The sequence below is a fragment of the Aquarana catesbeiana genome, linkage group LG01, assembly GCF_042186555.1.
Source record: "Aquarana catesbeiana isolate 2022-GZ linkage group LG01, ASM4218655v1, whole genome shotgun sequence".
In the NCBI taxonomy this organism is placed as follows: Eukaryota; Metazoa; Chordata; class Amphibia; order Anura; family Ranidae; genus Aquarana; species Aquarana catesbeiana.
Window position 1 is genome coordinate 987,172,288 of NC_133324.1, and position 17,355 is coordinate 987,189,642.

Consider the following 17,355-nt stretch of genomic DNA (forward strand, 5'->3'; position numbering starts at 1 on the left):
GCTTACCACAATGGGTTGAGGGATCAGTGTTGGGACGTTCATTCGAATGGAAATTACTTAGGGCGTTTGGCGTGGACCAATGTGACAGCTTCTGGCTGTCAACGGTTGTGAGGAAGCAGCAGGTGCTTGTACCACCCCATCTGTACAACCACTGACATAGCTCATTCATTCATGGTATCCCCAGCCTCATAAAAACAAGGGCAATGATCAGAGGGTTTACATCAATGCCTAAATATGGTCACATGGGCATATTAGGGTAATGATGTCACCACTATCTCTGTCATTTGCTTCATATTGCTGATGACATCTTGGGGAGCTGTCATTTGACGAGTGGCATCAGGGAGTTAGGGATTATTCTTTGAGCAGGTGCTGGGTAACACGGATCTACATCGTGCAACTTTTTTTTCTTTAATAAAGGCCTTGTCCAAACCTGTCCCTGTGTTTTTGTTTACACTTTATTTTATTTTGTGAATGAATGAGGGTACTATGTATCCCATGACTTATTCACATGGGAACAGTATCTGGATGACCCTTATTGTTAAAGGGGAATGAGATTCCAAAAAGCCCCCACTCACAGACCTTCACAAATACTAGGCCAGGGTAGTGGGAAGGAGGCCCTTGTCCTCATCAACATGGGGAGAAGGTGCTTTGCCAGGGGGATCCGCTCGTCCCCACCTTCTCTGGCCAGCCAGGCTGCATGCTTAGAAATAAGTTTGGTATAGAATTTTGGAGGGACCTCATGCTTTTAGTTCCTTGATGTATTTCCACTCACCCGGTCATTTGGTGGTAGGCATGAGAATGATTGTGACCTGTCTCAGTGGATGGTGCTTCTTCTTTTGGCAGGGGATTGGCATCATAATTGAGGTGGATCAACATCTCTGGACGACTTGATGGATGTACATTGTGGGACGTAGGACTTGTCATTAACAGTGTCTTTATTTTTGTTAACAGTTTCTTTTTTTTCACCCAGTTTAAGGGTCTGGTATTGATTTTTTTTTTTTGGGGGGGGGACCTCATGATTTTTGTGTTATTTTGAGTGTGGAACCCCTTAAAATCCATACCCAAATCAAAGGGTCTAGTGTGAATTTTATAAGGGATGAAGGTGAAAAGAAATGCATGTAGCCAGATGGTCGCCAGGGCTAGTAAAGTTTACAGACACAATACAATAGGAACCCGGCTGGGAAAATATTACCGCTCCCACTACACGGGATGATGAGGATATGGATGTTGGAGCATTTACTGATACAGAACGTCCGCACTATTCTATAAAGGATGTGATTTATGGGCTCAGATAAAAGTGCCACATCCCTAACATAATGTCTCAAGCAAAAAAAAGGAAAAAATGGTGGGATTCTTGAGGCACAAGTCACACATCAATGTGTTATAAAATGACAAATATTTGATTGTACAGTTCCATCAGTTACATGTCACATTAACCACTTGCTTACTGGGCACTTAAACCCCCCTCCTGCCCAGACCAATTTTCAGCTTTCGGTGCTCTCATACTTTGAATGCCAATTACTCAGTACCCAAATGATTTTTACTGATTACTCAATACTGTACCCAAATTATTTTTTTGTCCTTTTTTCTTACAAATATAGCTTTCATTTGGTGGTATTTGATCACCTCTGGGTTTTTTATTTTTTGCGCTATAAATGAAAAAAGACCGAAAATTTTGAAAAAAAATGCATTTTTCTTTGTTTCTGTGATAAAATTTTGCAAATTAGCAATTTTTCTTCATAAATGCTGACCACGATTTATACTGCTACATATCTTTGGTAAAAATAACCCAAATTAGTGGATATTATGTGGTCTGTGTGACATTTATAGAGTCTACAAGCTGTGGTGCACATCATAAAAAAATGATCACATCTGATGTACTGAGGCCCATCTCATTTCTTGGGACCCTAACAAGCCAGGAAAGTACAAATGCCCCCCAAATGACTTTTTGGAAAGTAGACATTCCAGGGTATTTAGTAAGAGGCATGGTGAGTTATTTGAAGTTGTCATTTTTTCCCACAATTCTTTGCAAATTAAGATTTTATTTTATTTTTTATATTTTTTCAGAAAATTGTCATTGTAATAGCTTATTTATCTCACATGGAATGTGCATACCACAAATGACACCCCAAAATACATTCGGCTACTCCTTCTGAGTATTACAATATCACATGTATGGAACTTTTTCACTAACTGGCCACATACAGAGGCCCAACATGCAGGGAGCATCATCAGGTGTTCAAGGAGCATAAATTATCCATCTAACTTGTTGACTACCTATTACATTTTTGAAGGCCCTAGAGCACCAGGACAATGGAAATGCCCACAAAATGACCCCATTTTGGAAAGCACACACCCCAACGCATAATCTATGAGGCATAATGAGTCTTTTGAATGGTTTATTTTTTTCCAGAAGTTTTTGGAAACTGTGGAAAAAAACGAAAATGCATTTTTTTTTACACAAAGTTGTCCGTTTATAAGATATTTCCAACACATAGCATTTAGATAGCAAAAATAACACCCCAAAATACATTCTGCTACTCCTCCTGAGTATAACAATATCACATGTGTGAGACTGTTACACAGCCTGGCCACATACAGAGGCCTAATATTGAAGTAGCACCATCAGGCGTTCTAGGAGCATAAATTACACATCTCATTTCTCACCCACCTATTACACTTTTGAAGGCTCTAGAGCACCAGGACAATGGAAATGCCCACAAAATGACCCCATTTTGGAAAGCTAACACCCCAATGTATAATCTATGAGACATAATGAGTCTTTTGAATGGTTCATTTTTTTCCAGAAGTTTTTGGAAAATGTGGAAAAAGATGAAAACGCATTTTTTTTACACAAAGTTGTCCGTTTATAAGATATTTCCAACACATAGCATTTACATAGCAAAGATGACACCCCAAAATACATTCTGCTACTCCTCCTGAGTATGGCAATACCACGTGTGTGAGACCTTTACACAGCCTGGCCACATACAGAGATCCAACATGCAAGGAACACTGTCTGGTGTTCCAGGGACACATAGCAGGCACATACCAAGAATTACACCCCAAAATACATTATGCTGAGCAAAGGGTAAACAAAAGATTACCTGTGGATTTAGTAGCACAGTTGTCCACAGGAGGATAGCACTGGTCCAGGCAGCAGGCAGGGACTTGGTCAGCAACACAATTTTTCAGGCAGCAGACAGGGATACTGTCCATATACAGTCCAGGGTCAGTGCAGGCAGAGATTGTCAGCAGTGCCAAAATATTGGTCTTGGTAGTAGGCAGGAACATGTGGTGTGGTCAGTGCAACAAACAGAGGCATGACGGCAGTAAGTCCTACAGGCAGCAGGCAGAAGTAGGGCCTTGTTCAGGACAGAATGGAGACAGGGGTAGAGGCTTCTCCCACCCAAATCTCTTTGAAGCCTCCGAGTCTCCAGACCCTAATCTAGGAATGAGAAAACAAAGAAAATTGTTTTCTTCATCCAGAAAAACTATTCTGGAGCCCTCACATATGTGAGACCCCTGTGTTGAATCTCACTAGTCCAGTTGCAGGGTACAAGATCAGTCCAAGAGGCAGGCAAGAGGCATGGTCAAACAGTCCAAGGTCAGTTCCAGATCAGGCAGCGGTATGTATAGAATCGTTAGGCAGAAGCGTGGTCGAATAACAAGCCAGGGTCAGTTACAGAGCAGGCAGTGGCATAAGGGGTGTGAAGGCAGGAACTGAGGATTACGTTTACCATACTTCACTAATAATTTATTGAAGTATGGTACCAGCGGAAACATTCACCTATGCAGAGTCCTGGTTCGGAAGGACATTGGGCACAATAATAAGATGTGTCTCTTCTGACTCCTGCTCTGGTACACACCTTACATCTTTTTTGACGTCTTTGGCCTGTTGGTTTGGGAGGGAGTTTATCTGGAAAGCGGTGTTCGGAGAGTCGACTAACAACATCTGATTGGATGTTTTCTGGTGGGCCGTTTGGGAAGATAAAGGCAGTGTAAATTTCCTCCTGGTAGCCAAGGAAGGGTTGGGTGTTTTGGGTGGAGTTGCGGTAAATGATATAGGAATTGAATATGGCCAGGTGAAAAAAATAAATTGCTTCTTTTTTGTACCAATGGTATGTCCGTCTTGTGACAAGGTATGGTTCCGACATTTGGTCGATGAAGTCGACTCCCCCCATAAACAAATTGTATTCATCGATGCATGTTGGTTTTGGATGGGGCCATTCCTTCTGGGGATTTCCACATAGTTGTTATTGTGGATGGAAGACAACATGTAGAAATCCCATCTGTCACCCACCTCACTGCCAGAATCTCATTGTTCCGCAGACTTGCCGTTTCTCCTTTTCTCAACTTCTTATTGACAAGACTTTGAGGAAAGCCCTTCCGATTCTTTTTTACCGTGCCACATGCTGGCGTCTTTTTCCGGTGAAGATTGTGGAACAGGGGCAGAGATGTGTAGAAGTTGTCTACATACAGGTGGTAGCCTTTCTCCAGTAGGGGGGTATATGAGGTCCCAAACAACTTGCCTGCTGGTTCCCAAGTAGTCCGGGGCAATTAGGGGTCTGCAGCTGGGTGTCCTTCCCTTTGTACACTATTAAGGCATATGTGTACCCTGTGGCTCGGTCACATAATTTGTACACCTTCACCCCATAGCAGGCCCTTTTGCTGGGGATAAATTGCTTTTTTTTTTCTTCTAGAGAAAAAAAATGCAGCCTCATCAGTGCCCATCAGTGCAGCCTATCAGTGCTACCTCATCAGTGCCACCTCATCAGTGCCCATCAGTGCAGCCTATCAGTGCAGCCTATTAGTGCCGCCTCATCAGTGCCCATCAGTGCAGCCTATCAGTGCCCATCAGTGCAGCCTATCAGTGCTGCCTCATCAGTGCCGCCTCATCAGTGCCCATCAGTGCAGCCTATCAGTGCTGCCTCATCAGTGCCGCCTCATCAGTGCCCATCAGTGCAGCCTATCAGTGCCCATCACTGAAGGAGAAAAATTACTTATTTACTAAATTTTCTAAGAGAAACAAAGAAAAACGTTTTTTTCATATTTTTCTGTCTTTTTTATTTGTTTAACACAAAAAATACCACCAAAAGAAATCTTTATCTGTCTCGAAAAAATACCACAAATCTAGTTTGTGTACAGTGTAGGATGACCGCGTAATTGTCATTCAAAGTGTGAGAGCGCTGAAAGGTGAACATTGGTCTGGGCAGGAAGGGGGAGGGGAGTGTCCGGTGTTGAAGGGGTTAACATAACGCAGTAACATCCGCAGCCAATAGACACCCAACTTTTTTTTTTTTTTCCCTTCTTTTTTTTTTTTTTTCTCCTTCCTTTTTTTCTTTTTTTTTTTTTTTCCACTTCAGAAACCAATAAGCAGAGGGCTAAATCAGCTCGATGTTCATTGACTGTCGCCTTCTCCGGTTTACATCATAGTGGATCATGCATTACCTCAATTCCTTTTGTGCCATCCCTCTGAATACTTTAATGTATCACTTTAGCATCAAGTCCTCCCTTATTCCAAACACCTAGGCTCAATCTGTAGCAACGCTAAAGCCCAGTGACAAGTGGGACTTTATCATTTTCTGGGCCAGGTTGGAGGGGAAAGGAACTTATAAAAGGAAGTAAAAATATAGGAAAGATAAAGGAAAAACAGGAGAAGGATATATAATAGAAGACTTATGGGTTCCCCATGCCCGTCCTTTGCTGAGCTGCCCAGTATTTCACAAAAAATTTACTTATTCCCAAATCAACCCCCCCCCACCCCCCCCTCAAAATTTAACCTGCATCCATCTAGATTATTTATTTAATCAAAGTAAGAAAAAAAAAAAAAAAAAGAAATAAGACACAAAAAAAAAAAAAAAAGAAAAAAAGAAAATATGCACATCACTTCGCTATAGCGCTCCTTATCCTCAAGGATCTCAGTTACCTATATAACTGTTTTAAGCCCCTCTCTTGGTCTAATCCTACGCCTTGCCTATTAGGGACCTCCTGCTTTCTCTAGCCATGGCTTCCATATGCTTTCAAATTCCTGAAGGTTGCCTCTCTTTATGTACTCCACTCTTTCCCTACTCAGGGTATCATTAATAGTAGAGATCCAGTCTTTCACCGAGGGGGGGTCTTTTGATTGCCATCTTAGTGTTATCATCTTCCTGGCCTGAAACAAGGCCCGCGTGATGGCCAACGTGGTGCTCAGTCTCTCACCCAGAACTCTTCTATACCCCAGGATACAGGTTATGGCCTCCTTTACTACTATAGTGCCAAAGATACTTCCCAAGTTTCCGGTCATCTCTTCCCAGTATCTAAATAACTTGGGACACCACCACAGCATGTGGATGAGGTCTCCCGACCTCTGACATCTGGGACAGTTGTCATTAGGCCTTCTCCCAAATTTAAAAAGTCTTTTAGGTGTATAGTAGGCTCTATTCAACAAGAGTAGATGAGAGAGCCGCTGTGAAGGGGACACAGAGACCTGGACACTCAATTCCAAGGTTTTCGCCCATTGTTCCTGGGTCATTCCCCCTATATCCTCTTCCCATTTGGCTTTTAGTCCGTAGAGTATCCCCCCGCTGTTGTCTGATTTACTTAATTGATCATAAATTCTTGAGATTAGGCCTCTAGTAGGGTTTACCTGCATTATGCTCTGAAATAGAGGCATTTCTTCCCAGCGCAGAGTCTGAGCTTTAAATTGTGCTTTAAGAGCGTGTTCTAGCTGGAGATATAGGAAGAAAGAACTCCGCGGTAGCTTGAATTCCCCTACTAATTCAGGGAAACTCTTTAGCTTGGTGTCATTATAAAGCTGGCTTAGCCTTCTGATGCCAAGATTCACCCATTCCCCAAAAGTGCCTATTTAAAGAACTTCCTGTAAATTACGGTTATTCCAGATAGGAGAATAAACTGTTGGATCTTCATATCTCATCATTTTCTTGACAGTTTTCCAGAGTTTAATTAGCAGCTTGATAGTTGGATAATCGTCATGGAACATATCCGTCTCTAGAGTTTCAACTAGAGTGTTATGTGGAGTACTTAGCAATAGCAGTTTTCCATTGGGGGTGCCGCCTTTCGGTATCCCACATCCCAACAGCTGCTGTAGCTGAGTTGCTAAGAAGTAGCGCTCGGGGTGTGGGAGGGCAAAGCCCCCCTCCCGAGTGGGAAGCTGAAGCACTCGAAGTCGAATCCTGGCTTGCTTCCCCTTCCAAATCAACTCCCTAAAGAGGCTATCAATTTTTTTAAACCACTTCTTGCCTATCCAGACTGGCGAATTGTGCAGAATGTATAGCAATTGTGGCATCCAAACCATTTTTATTAAGCTACATCTTCCTGCGGCGGACAGGGGCAGACGCCTCCAGATTCCTATTTTTTGTTTCAGTTTTGTTAAAAGAGGGACGAGGTTTGTGCTGATATACAGGGTTGGGTCCTTCGTCAGAACTATTCCCAGGTATTTCAGGGCATCCACCATTACCATCTGGGGTATATCGCATGCTATTAGCTCGCTAATGGGATCTATCGGCGTGAACTCGGACTTCTCCCAGTTTATCTCTAAACCAGAGAAGCTGCCGAAATCCTTCACTATCCTCATCGCACCCAGTAGTGAATTTCTCGAGTCCCCCAGGAATAACAAAATGTCATCCGCATAAAGCGCGATTTTTTCTTCGCCCGATTTTCTCAGAAAACCAGTTATCGCACTGCTTTCCCTTATGGAGATGGCCAGGGGTTCCATCGCCAATGCGAACAGCAAAGGAGAAAGAGGACACCCCTGCCTAGTCCCCCTTTCCAACTCAAACCAATCTGAAAATTCGTTGTTAATTTTTAGTCTTGCCTTAGGGCGGGTATATAACATTCTGATCCACCTTATAAAGGACGGGCCAAATCCGAATTTCTCCAACACGCGCCATATATAGCCCTACTCCACGCTATCAAAAGCCTTAGATACATCGAGGGTCATTAACGCTCTCGAGCTTACATTCTCCGATGGTGACTGTAAATTCAAAAATGCTCTTCTAATGTTCAGGCTCGTAGATCTGTTGGCTATAAAGCCTGCCTGGTCCTCGTGGATCAATTTATGAATAACTCCGTTCAATCTTACTGCTAGTACCTTGGCGAGAATTTTTACGTCAGTACAAAGTAGAGAGATTGGTCTATAGGCGGCCACATCCAGTGGGTCTTTCCCTTCCTTCTGTAATACAGTGATTGTTGCTTCTAGCATTGAAGCAGGCAACTGGCCCCCCTCAAGTGACCCCTCCAAAGCTTTTAGTAATTCAGGGATCAACACTTCACCATACTGCTTGTATGTCTCGCTTGGAAGGCCATCGGGCCCGGGTGACTTAAGGCTTGCCATGCCCGCTACTGCTTGATGCAGTTCTGCTACCATTATTGGGGAGTCTAATATGGCACTTTCTTCCTGTGATATAGTAGGAATCGGTAGCCCCTCCAAAAAGTCCTCCATCATAGCCTCCTTACCCTTTTTCTGCAAGGAGTAGAGTTTTTTATAATAAACCCTGAAGGCTTGTACAATTTCTGGGGTGCTTGATGTTATATCTCCACTCTGTGATCTAATAGCAAGAACCGTGGATGGAGCTGCATTTGATTTTACAAGCATAGCCAATGTTCTTCCCACTCTTTCGCCCTCCACCATAAATTCCTGTCTCTGAAGAAGGCGCCTAGTCTCTGCTTTCTGCATGACCACTAATTTATACTTTTGTTGTTTCTCTTGCCAAGTACTTTCCAGCTCCGGGGTTGGATTTCTAATAAAGTTATTTTCGGCCTCGGGAGCATCCCTCAGAGTACCCTCTTCCTCACTCCTAGCCTCTTTATTAAATTTAGCCATCTGCTCTATTAAAACCCCTCTAAGAAACGCCTTGAGGGTGTCCCATAGCACAGGGGGAGCCACCGAACCCTGATTGAACTCCACAAACTCCCTTAAGGTGGGGAGGATCCCATCCGATTTTTTAATTACTTCGAACCAGTGTGGGCTCACGCTCCAACTCTTCCTAGGCTTAGACTCTCCTACACTTAGTGTAGCCACCATAAGGGAGTGATCTGAAATACCTCTTGGCCAGTATGTTATTTTTTCTAGCAACTGGAGTGCCCTGGCATTTCCCAGGACTAGGTCTATCCTTGAGAGCGTGGAGTGTGACACGGAGCAGCAGGTATATTGCAGCGCGCCTGGATTTCGCACCCTCCATAAATCTACTAGCCCCACTTCCTCCAGGAATAAACTTAAACGGCTCTTCCCTGATTCCTCTGAGAGTTGTCGTATCGGGAATCTATCCAACTTTCTATCTAGGACCTCATTAAAGTCCCCGACGACTACAATCGGGCACTCTTTTTTATCCAACAGAAATTTATGCAGTTTAAGCAGTATATCCAAATTAAATGGGGGAGGGATGTATATATTTGCCACCACATACATGACACCATCAATAGAGCAGAATAAAAAAATATATCTACCCAGCTCGTCTATACTGGTCTGTCTGCAGGAAAATTTTACCCCAGCTTTCACAAAGATGCTCACCCCCCTGCTAAAAGAGGAGTGGAATGCATGGAATTGGTATTGAAATTTTTTCATCTGTAGCTGCTGGCTGGTATCCTTGGTTAGGTGGGTTTCCTGCAGACAGATCAGATCTACCCCACAACTCTCCAGCATAGAAAACACTGCCAGCCTTTTAAGAGGAGAACCCAGGCCCCTAACATTCCAGGATCCTATTTTCAAGGGCTTAGCTAACATCTGGATTCTGAAGAGCCTGTCTTGTCACAACGAGTATTACCGTATATGTCTTTTATAAAGTGAAATTTATGCGCCTCTTTACTCAAAAAAAAAACAAAAAGAAAAAGGAAAAAAAAAGAAAAGGGAAGAAAAAAAGAAAGAAAAAGGAAGATTTCTCTCCCCCCCCCCCCTTCCCCTTCCTCCCCTCCCAGCAAGTGCTGCTTTAATTCTAAATGTGTGCATATTGTGGATTCTAAAATACACGCTTAATTTAGTCACGTCTACCCTGCTTTATTAAAATTTACTACAAAAAGTGCCTGCATGTGCAAAAATAATCTGTAAGTGGAGGCCTGGATACCTCCAATATGATTTCTAGTGATGTAGGTGTTCGTAAAAAAATGATTTACCCACCCTATTTCCCCTCCCTCCCAGCTTCCCACCCCTTCCCTTCCCTCCCCACCTAACCTCCCCTACCCTCCCACCCCATCCCCCACCCCCCCCACCCATACCCACCTATCTAGGTGTATCCCCTGGGGATTTACCATGACCGTTACCTCTTACACTAACACCGCCCTTTTACACCAATTCTTCCACTCACAACCCCACACCGCCCTACACACAAACAGCTATGTGCACCCATCCCCTCCCGTCCTTCATAACAAAAACCATTAACAGATGGCAGGAAGGGGTAGAAACTTAAGAGACACCCCCCTCCGGGGCAAAAAAGAAAAAGAAGCAAAACGAAGGAACAAAGACAAAAATGCAGCCCCTATACCTCCCAGTGCCCTATCGTGTCATCCTATTAGTACATCGGCCTATTATATCTTCCCCCATTCTCTACGTGGAGTTCGTAATTTTTTCTCTATTATCTTCCAGCCACTTCTCAACTTCAGCAGGGGAGTTAAAAAACAGAGTCTCCCCCAGGGCCGCAATCCGCAACCTTGCCGGGTATAAAAGAGCATAGGGCAACTTAAATTTTTGTAGATTGCGTTTTGCCTGGGTAAACTCTGCTCTACCCCTCTGCAAGTCTGGAGAGAAGTCGGAATAAAATGATATTTTTGCCCCTTTAAAAAAGACCTCCCCTGCTTCCCTAATCTTCCGCAGTAAAGTCACTTTATCCTGGTAATTAAGAAATCTCAGGAGGAGGGGTCTCGGGTGGCCCCCCTCCGGTGGTGCCCTGAAAGGGATCCTGTGAGCTCTTATGATGGAGAACGAAGCCGAGAGTGATTCTTTCCCGATTAGCTCCCCTAACCATTTTTCTAGGAATGCAATTGGATTGGCGCCCTCACTCCTTTCAGGTAGACCTATCAGTCTCACATTATCTCTTCTACTCCTGTTCTCCATCTCATCCATTTTAGAAGCTTGTTTAGATAACTGTTCCTTCAGCCATTTTATTTCTTTGATTATTGGGAGCACATTATCTTCTAGCCCACTGACTCTTTCTTCCAGGGCCGTTGTTCTCTCTGCCGTCTTCTGTAGATCTTGTCTAACCAGTAAGAGATCTGCTTTAACACCTTTCATCTGTTCACAGAGATCTTTAAGCGAGCCATTACACACCCCTACAGCCATGAATACATCCGTTAAGGTTGGTTCTCTATTCAAGGGTAGATTCGGGTCGTTTATTAGCTCCAAGTTCACGTTTGTGTTTTGATCACTTAGCTCTGGACCTTTATTACATGTTAATTTGGAAGACTGGGTAGCCAACGCGCCCCCTGAGGGCTGTGAATGTGGCTGGCCCTGGCTTTTCCAATCCGATGTCCCCCCCTGTTGACCCTTTTGCTGCGTCCCTTTTTTTGGAGGGGTCAGAGCAGAGGCATGAGCATATTGCTCCAGTTTTGCTGCTGCTGCTGCTGCTGCAGCGTACTGCGAGTTTTTCTCTTTAGAGGAGCGTAGATTCTGCATCATTCACTCCTATAGGTATACGTATACTTTAACAGCAAGAGATTAGCAGCACCTCTCTACACTCATCTACCCGCTGAATAGAATATCTACCATATTACTCTAAAAAGTGGAGTGTATGATGAGTGTATGAAGCGGGGCAGCTCTCTTCACTCCTATACACCCCGATACGGAGAAGGAGAATTTCAAACAAAGGGAGACCACAGAACCTTAAGTGGCCGGGGTGGGGTAGCTCCCTACACTCATAAGCACCTCAGTTACGGCAATACTTAGTGCAGCCTCCCTCCTTCACCGTAGTTTTGCACAGCTGGTTAAATGCCGCTAAGGCAGTCGCCAGCAGTCTACGGTTAGTAAGGTATGTATGCAGCCACTGAGGAGCCCAGGGCTTTAGCTAGCTTTTAATGGCCCCGCCTAAAAGTGGGGGGGTTGGTGTATTCTTAATAACACCCCAAGGGGAGCCCCCACTGCCCCTATTCCCACGCCCGTATCGGCAACACAACCAAACAACAAAAAAAAAAAAAAGGAGTATATTTTGCTTCCTATATTAGCTCACTCTGTTCCCACACTTAATACTACCAAAGCAGCAAGTAAGGCAAAATGCTGACACACATAGATATTTACATAGATAATTATGTTACTGCACAAATACCACATTGCCAAGAATTACCAGGAATTACTTCTGAACCAAGGGTTGTCAAACATTTTTACAACAGCATCAAGTTACCGTATTTGTGACACCATACTATACCAGCTCCAGCCGACTTCTGTTCCGTGTCTAGCATGAGGACGTGGAAGTGAAAGTGAAAGCTGCAGCAGCCTGCAGGGGATGACGTCTCTCCCAAAGGATTCCTCAGCGTTCGCTGCTCATTAGGAGGTCAAAGGACCCTTAGCAGAGAGACGGGGGGGCAGCATGATGCCGGGCTCGCAGATACAGGCATCCGTTAAGGAGCCAAAGCCGTCCGAAATGCCATTCATGTGGCCGGGGGGGGAGAGATGAGAACGGGGGTGGGACGGAGCACACAGCGTCCCTGCTCACACTCGCTCCATGCGGCCGCTCATCAAACACCCGCCCATCCGGTCACGCCCCCTCCACACTGAAAGCTCCACTCTAGTTTCCCGGATAAATTGCTTAATTTTAAGCCTGCCGCTAAATTTAACAAGGGACTCATCCACACATATGTGTTGGTCCAGGGTGAACAACTGGGGGAATACTTCAGAAAAAAAATTTAGTATTGGCCAAATTTTGTAAAGCCTGTCATAATTTGGGTCATTTCGGGAAGGGCACTGGGTATTGTCATTGAAATGTAAGAACCTCATTATCATCAGATACCTGGTTCTGGGCATTACCGCAGAGAAGAGCGGCATGTGGTGGATGGGGTGGGTTGACCAATAGGAACGCAATTGATTTTTTTTGGTGAGTTCCATATTAAATGTGAGGCCCAAAAAAACCTTGAACTCCTCCACTGTTAGGTCTCTCCACTCGTAGGGACGGGCATAATATGATGTGGGATTTTGCAAAATAAATTGCTGTGCATACAGGTTGCATTGGGCCACAACTGACGCCAACATGTCCTCCGTAAAAATTAGATTAAAAAAATTAATTGGGGTAAAATTCTCTGTGTCCACCTGGACTCCTGGCTGGGCAGTGAAAGGGGGAATGCTAGCTTCTCCTGAATTAGGAGGAAGCCACAAGGAGTTCTGAAGGGCATAGGGAAGGCTGGCATGGGACCTAACCCTTTGGGGCTGAGGTGACACCCCACTGGTACTTGGCCTTTCTTGCCGAGGTACTGCACTGCTGGTGGATGGCACTGCCTCCTCACCAGAATGCCTTCATTTGGTGGGCCGAATTTCTTCCTCCTCTGAGTCTGTTAGTGTTCCACTACTGAGGACTGGCTCATAATTTATGTCAGACTCAGAATCCGAATTGGAAAGGGAATCCGAAAAAGAGAGCTCCCCATTGCTCTTGTCGGCCGTGGAAAGAATTTGGTATGCCTCCTCGACGGAAAAGCTTTTTTTGGACATGGCTGCTGGTGGTGATGAGATTGCACAGGTGTGTGCTAAGCCTGCACTGATGGGCACTAATGAGGTGGCACTGATGAGCACAGATGTGCACTGATGTGCACTGATGTGCACTGATTGATGGCACAGATATGCACTGATGAGGCAGCACAGATGGGCACTGATCGCACAGATGACCACTGATGAGGCGGCACAGATGGGCACTGATGAGGTGGCACAGATGGGCACTGAGGCAGCACAGATGGGCACTGAGGAAGCAGCACAGATGTGCACTGATTGATTGCACAGATGTGCACTAATGAGGCGGCACAGGTGGGCACAGATATGCACTGATGTGGCACTGGTGAGGTGACACAGATGGGCACTGTTGAGGTGGCACAAATGGGCACTGATGAGGCAGCACAGATGGGCACTCATGAGGCGGCACAGATGGGCACTGATGAGGTGGCACAGATGTGCACTGATTGATTGCACAGATGTGCACTGATGAAGCGGCACAGATGGGCACTGATTGGTACAGATGTGCACTGTTGAGGTGGCACAGATGGACACTGTTGAAGTGGCACAAATGGGCACTGTTGAGGTGGCACAAATGGGCACTGATAAGGCGGCATAGATGGGCACTGATGAGGTGGCACAGATGTGCACTGATGAGGTGGCACAGATGGGCGCTGATGAGATGGCACAGATGGGCACTGATGAGGTGGCACAGATGGGCACTGATTGCACAGATGTGCACTGATTGCACAGACGGGCACAGATGGGCACAGACGGGCACAGATGGGCACTGATGGCACAGATAGGCACTGCAGGCACAGATGATGCACTGATAGCACAAGTGGGCACTGATGCGCACAGGTGGGCACTGTTGGGCACTAGATAGATGTCACTGTGGGCACTGTTGGGTACTTTTTGGGCACACTTAGTGAATTTATTGAGACTAAAACACAAACTCACTGTTCACAGAAGCTCTCTCTCCTCACACACTGTCTCTGTGTGAGGAGAGAGAGCCGGCAATGAGAGATGATCTCAATTGTTTACATTTGAGTTCATCTCTCATTGGCCACGGCAATCTCGCTGTAAATGGCCGCTGTGATTGGCCATTTACAGCGATCTGTGATTGGCTGTGTCCAAGGGACACGGCCAACACAGATTTTCCCCTAGGCGCACTCATGAGAGCGCGCTGGGAACGAGGAAAGGGGATGACGTCAATGGACGTAATCCCGGCAATGTAGATCCGCGCTGTAGCCGTCATTTGGCTATAGCGCGGATCTGAACCGGTTAAATACAAACCAGTGCAAAAAAAAACAATTATCAAATTAATCCATGAAATACCAGACATCATAGCACCTTGGTGGACAATACCACCTATAACTTTCTCAGGATTTGCCAAGTGACAGTTTAGGGTAGGAACTGTACAGTTCTACACATTTCATGGATAATATTCCACTTCTTCAGGAGAAGACAGGGGGAGGATAACTGCTCTATAAACACCAAACATAGGGTCAATAAAAAATCAATAATCACATTTTCGATTGAGGAGAATTTTGTCTTGCAGAGGGAATTTAAGTTTGGTGGGGTGATTGTGAAGATGTTTGGGTGCAAATTCATGAAAGGGTTTTGGCCCACTCATTAAAGGTTTGGTCCAAATTCACAAAAGGATTTTGGATGATCATGAAAGTGTTGGGGCCCACTCATGTATATGTTTTGGCCAACTCATGAAATGGTTGGGGCCCCTCCAGGAAGGATTTTCCCTGAGCCCACCAATGTCTTAAAGCGATCCTGATGCATCAGCTCATTATTAACATCTGCTGTGTAGGGATGAGCCGAACACCCTCCTGTTCGGTTCGCACCAGAACATGCGAACAGGCAATAAATTTGTTCGAACACGCGAACACCGTTAAAGTCTGTGGAACACGAACATGAATAATCAAAAGTGCTAATTTTAAAGGCTTATATGCAAGTTATTGTCATAAAAAGTGTTTGGGGAAACAAAAAGTGAAAGTGAAACAAAAAAAGTGTAATATCCCTTTAAATTTGGTACCTGGTGGGTGATTATAGTATGCCTGTAAAGGGGCGCATGTTTCCCGTGTTTAGAACAGTCTGACAGCAAAATGACATTTCAAAGGAAAAAAAGTCATTTAAAACTACTCGCGGCTAGGGATGAGCTTCGAGTTCGAGTCGAACTCATGTTCGACTCGAACATTGGCTGTTCGCAAGTTCGCCGAACAGCGAACAATTTGGGGTGTTCGCGGCAAATTCGAATGCCGCGGAACACCCTTTAAAAGTCTATGGGAGAAATCAAAAGTGCTAATTTTAAAGGCTAATATGCAAGTTATTGTCATAAAAAGTGTTTGGGGACCTGGGTCCTGCCCCAGGGGACATGGATCAATGCAAAAAAAAGTTTTAAAAACGGCCGTTTTTTCAGGAGCAGTGATTTTAATAATGCTTAAAGTCAAACAATAAAAGTGTAATATCCCTTTAAATTTCATACCTGGGGGGTGTCTATAGTATGCCTGTAAAGGGGCGCATGTTTCCCGTGTTTAGAACAGTCTGACAGCAAAATGACATTTTGAAGGAAAAAACACATTTAAAACTACTCGCGGCTATTGCATTGCCGACAATACACATAGAAGTTCATTGATAAAAACGGCATGGGAATTCCCCAAAGGGGGAACCCCGAACCAAAATTTAAAAAAAAAATGACGTGGGAGTCCCTCTAAATTCCATACCAGGCCCTTCAGGTCTGATATGGATATTAAGGGGAACCCCGGCCAAAATAAAAAAAAAAAAATGACGTGGGGTTCCCCCTAAATTCCATACCAGACCTGAAGGGTCTGGTATGGATTTTAAGGGGAACCCCGCACCAAAAAAAAAAAAAAAAACGGCGTGGGGTCCCCCCAAAAATCCATACCAGACCCTTATCCGAGCACGCAACCTGGCAGGCCGCAGGAAAAGAGGGGGGGACGAGAGTGCGGCCCCCCTCCCTCCTGAACCGTACCAGGCCACATGCCCTCAACATTGGGAGGGTGCTTTGGGGTAGCCCCCCAAAACACCTTGTCCCCATGTTGATGAGGACAAGGGCCTCATCCCCACAACCCTGGCCGGTGGTTGTGGGGGTTTGTGGGCGGGGGGCTTATCGGAATCTGGAAGCCCCCTTTAACAAGGTGACCCCCAGATCCCGGCCCCCCCCCTGTGTGAAATGGTAAGGGTACCATTTCACGAAAAAAGTGTCAAAAATGTTAAAAATGACAAGAGACAGTTTTTGACAATTCCTTTATTTAAATGCTTCTTCTTTCTTCTATCTTCCTTCATCTTCTGGTTCTTCTGGTTCTTCTGGCTCTTCTGGTTCTTCCTCCGGCGTTCTCGTCCAGCATCTCCTCCGCGGCGTCTTCTATCTTCTTCTCCTCGGGCCGCTCCGCACCCATGGCATGGGGGGAGGCTCCCGCTCTTCTCTTCATCTTCTTCATCTTCTTCTCTTCTTCATTTTCTTCTCCGGGCCGCTCCGCAATCCATGCTGGCATGGAGGGAGGCTCCCGCTGTGTGACGGCGCTCCTCGTCTGACAGTTCTTAAATAATGGGGGGCGGGGCCACCTGGTGACCCCGCCCCCCTCTGACGCACGGGACATGACGGGACTTCCCTGTGGCATTCCCGTGACGTCACAGGGAAGTCCCGTCAAGTCACCGTGCGTCAGAGGGGGGCGGGGTCACCGGGAGGCCCCGCCCCCCGT

The 17,355-nt window shown here is 45.3% G+C and overlaps 1 long non-coding RNA gene across 1 annotated transcript in view; it reads right to left on the reverse strand.

Annotated features, from left to right (window-relative positions):
* The window catches only part of LOC141127221 (uncharacterized), a 37,892-nt gene extending 25,485 nt beyond the window's left edge, over nt 1–12,407 (reverse strand). Inside the window, exon 1 of the long non-coding RNA XR_012241498.1 lies at nt 12,330–12,407. This is a non-coding gene — a long non-coding RNA (uncharacterized lncRNA). The remainder of the gene's footprint in view (nt 1–12,329) is intronic.
* Between the last annotated feature and the right edge of the window lie 4,948 nt (nt 12,408–17,355).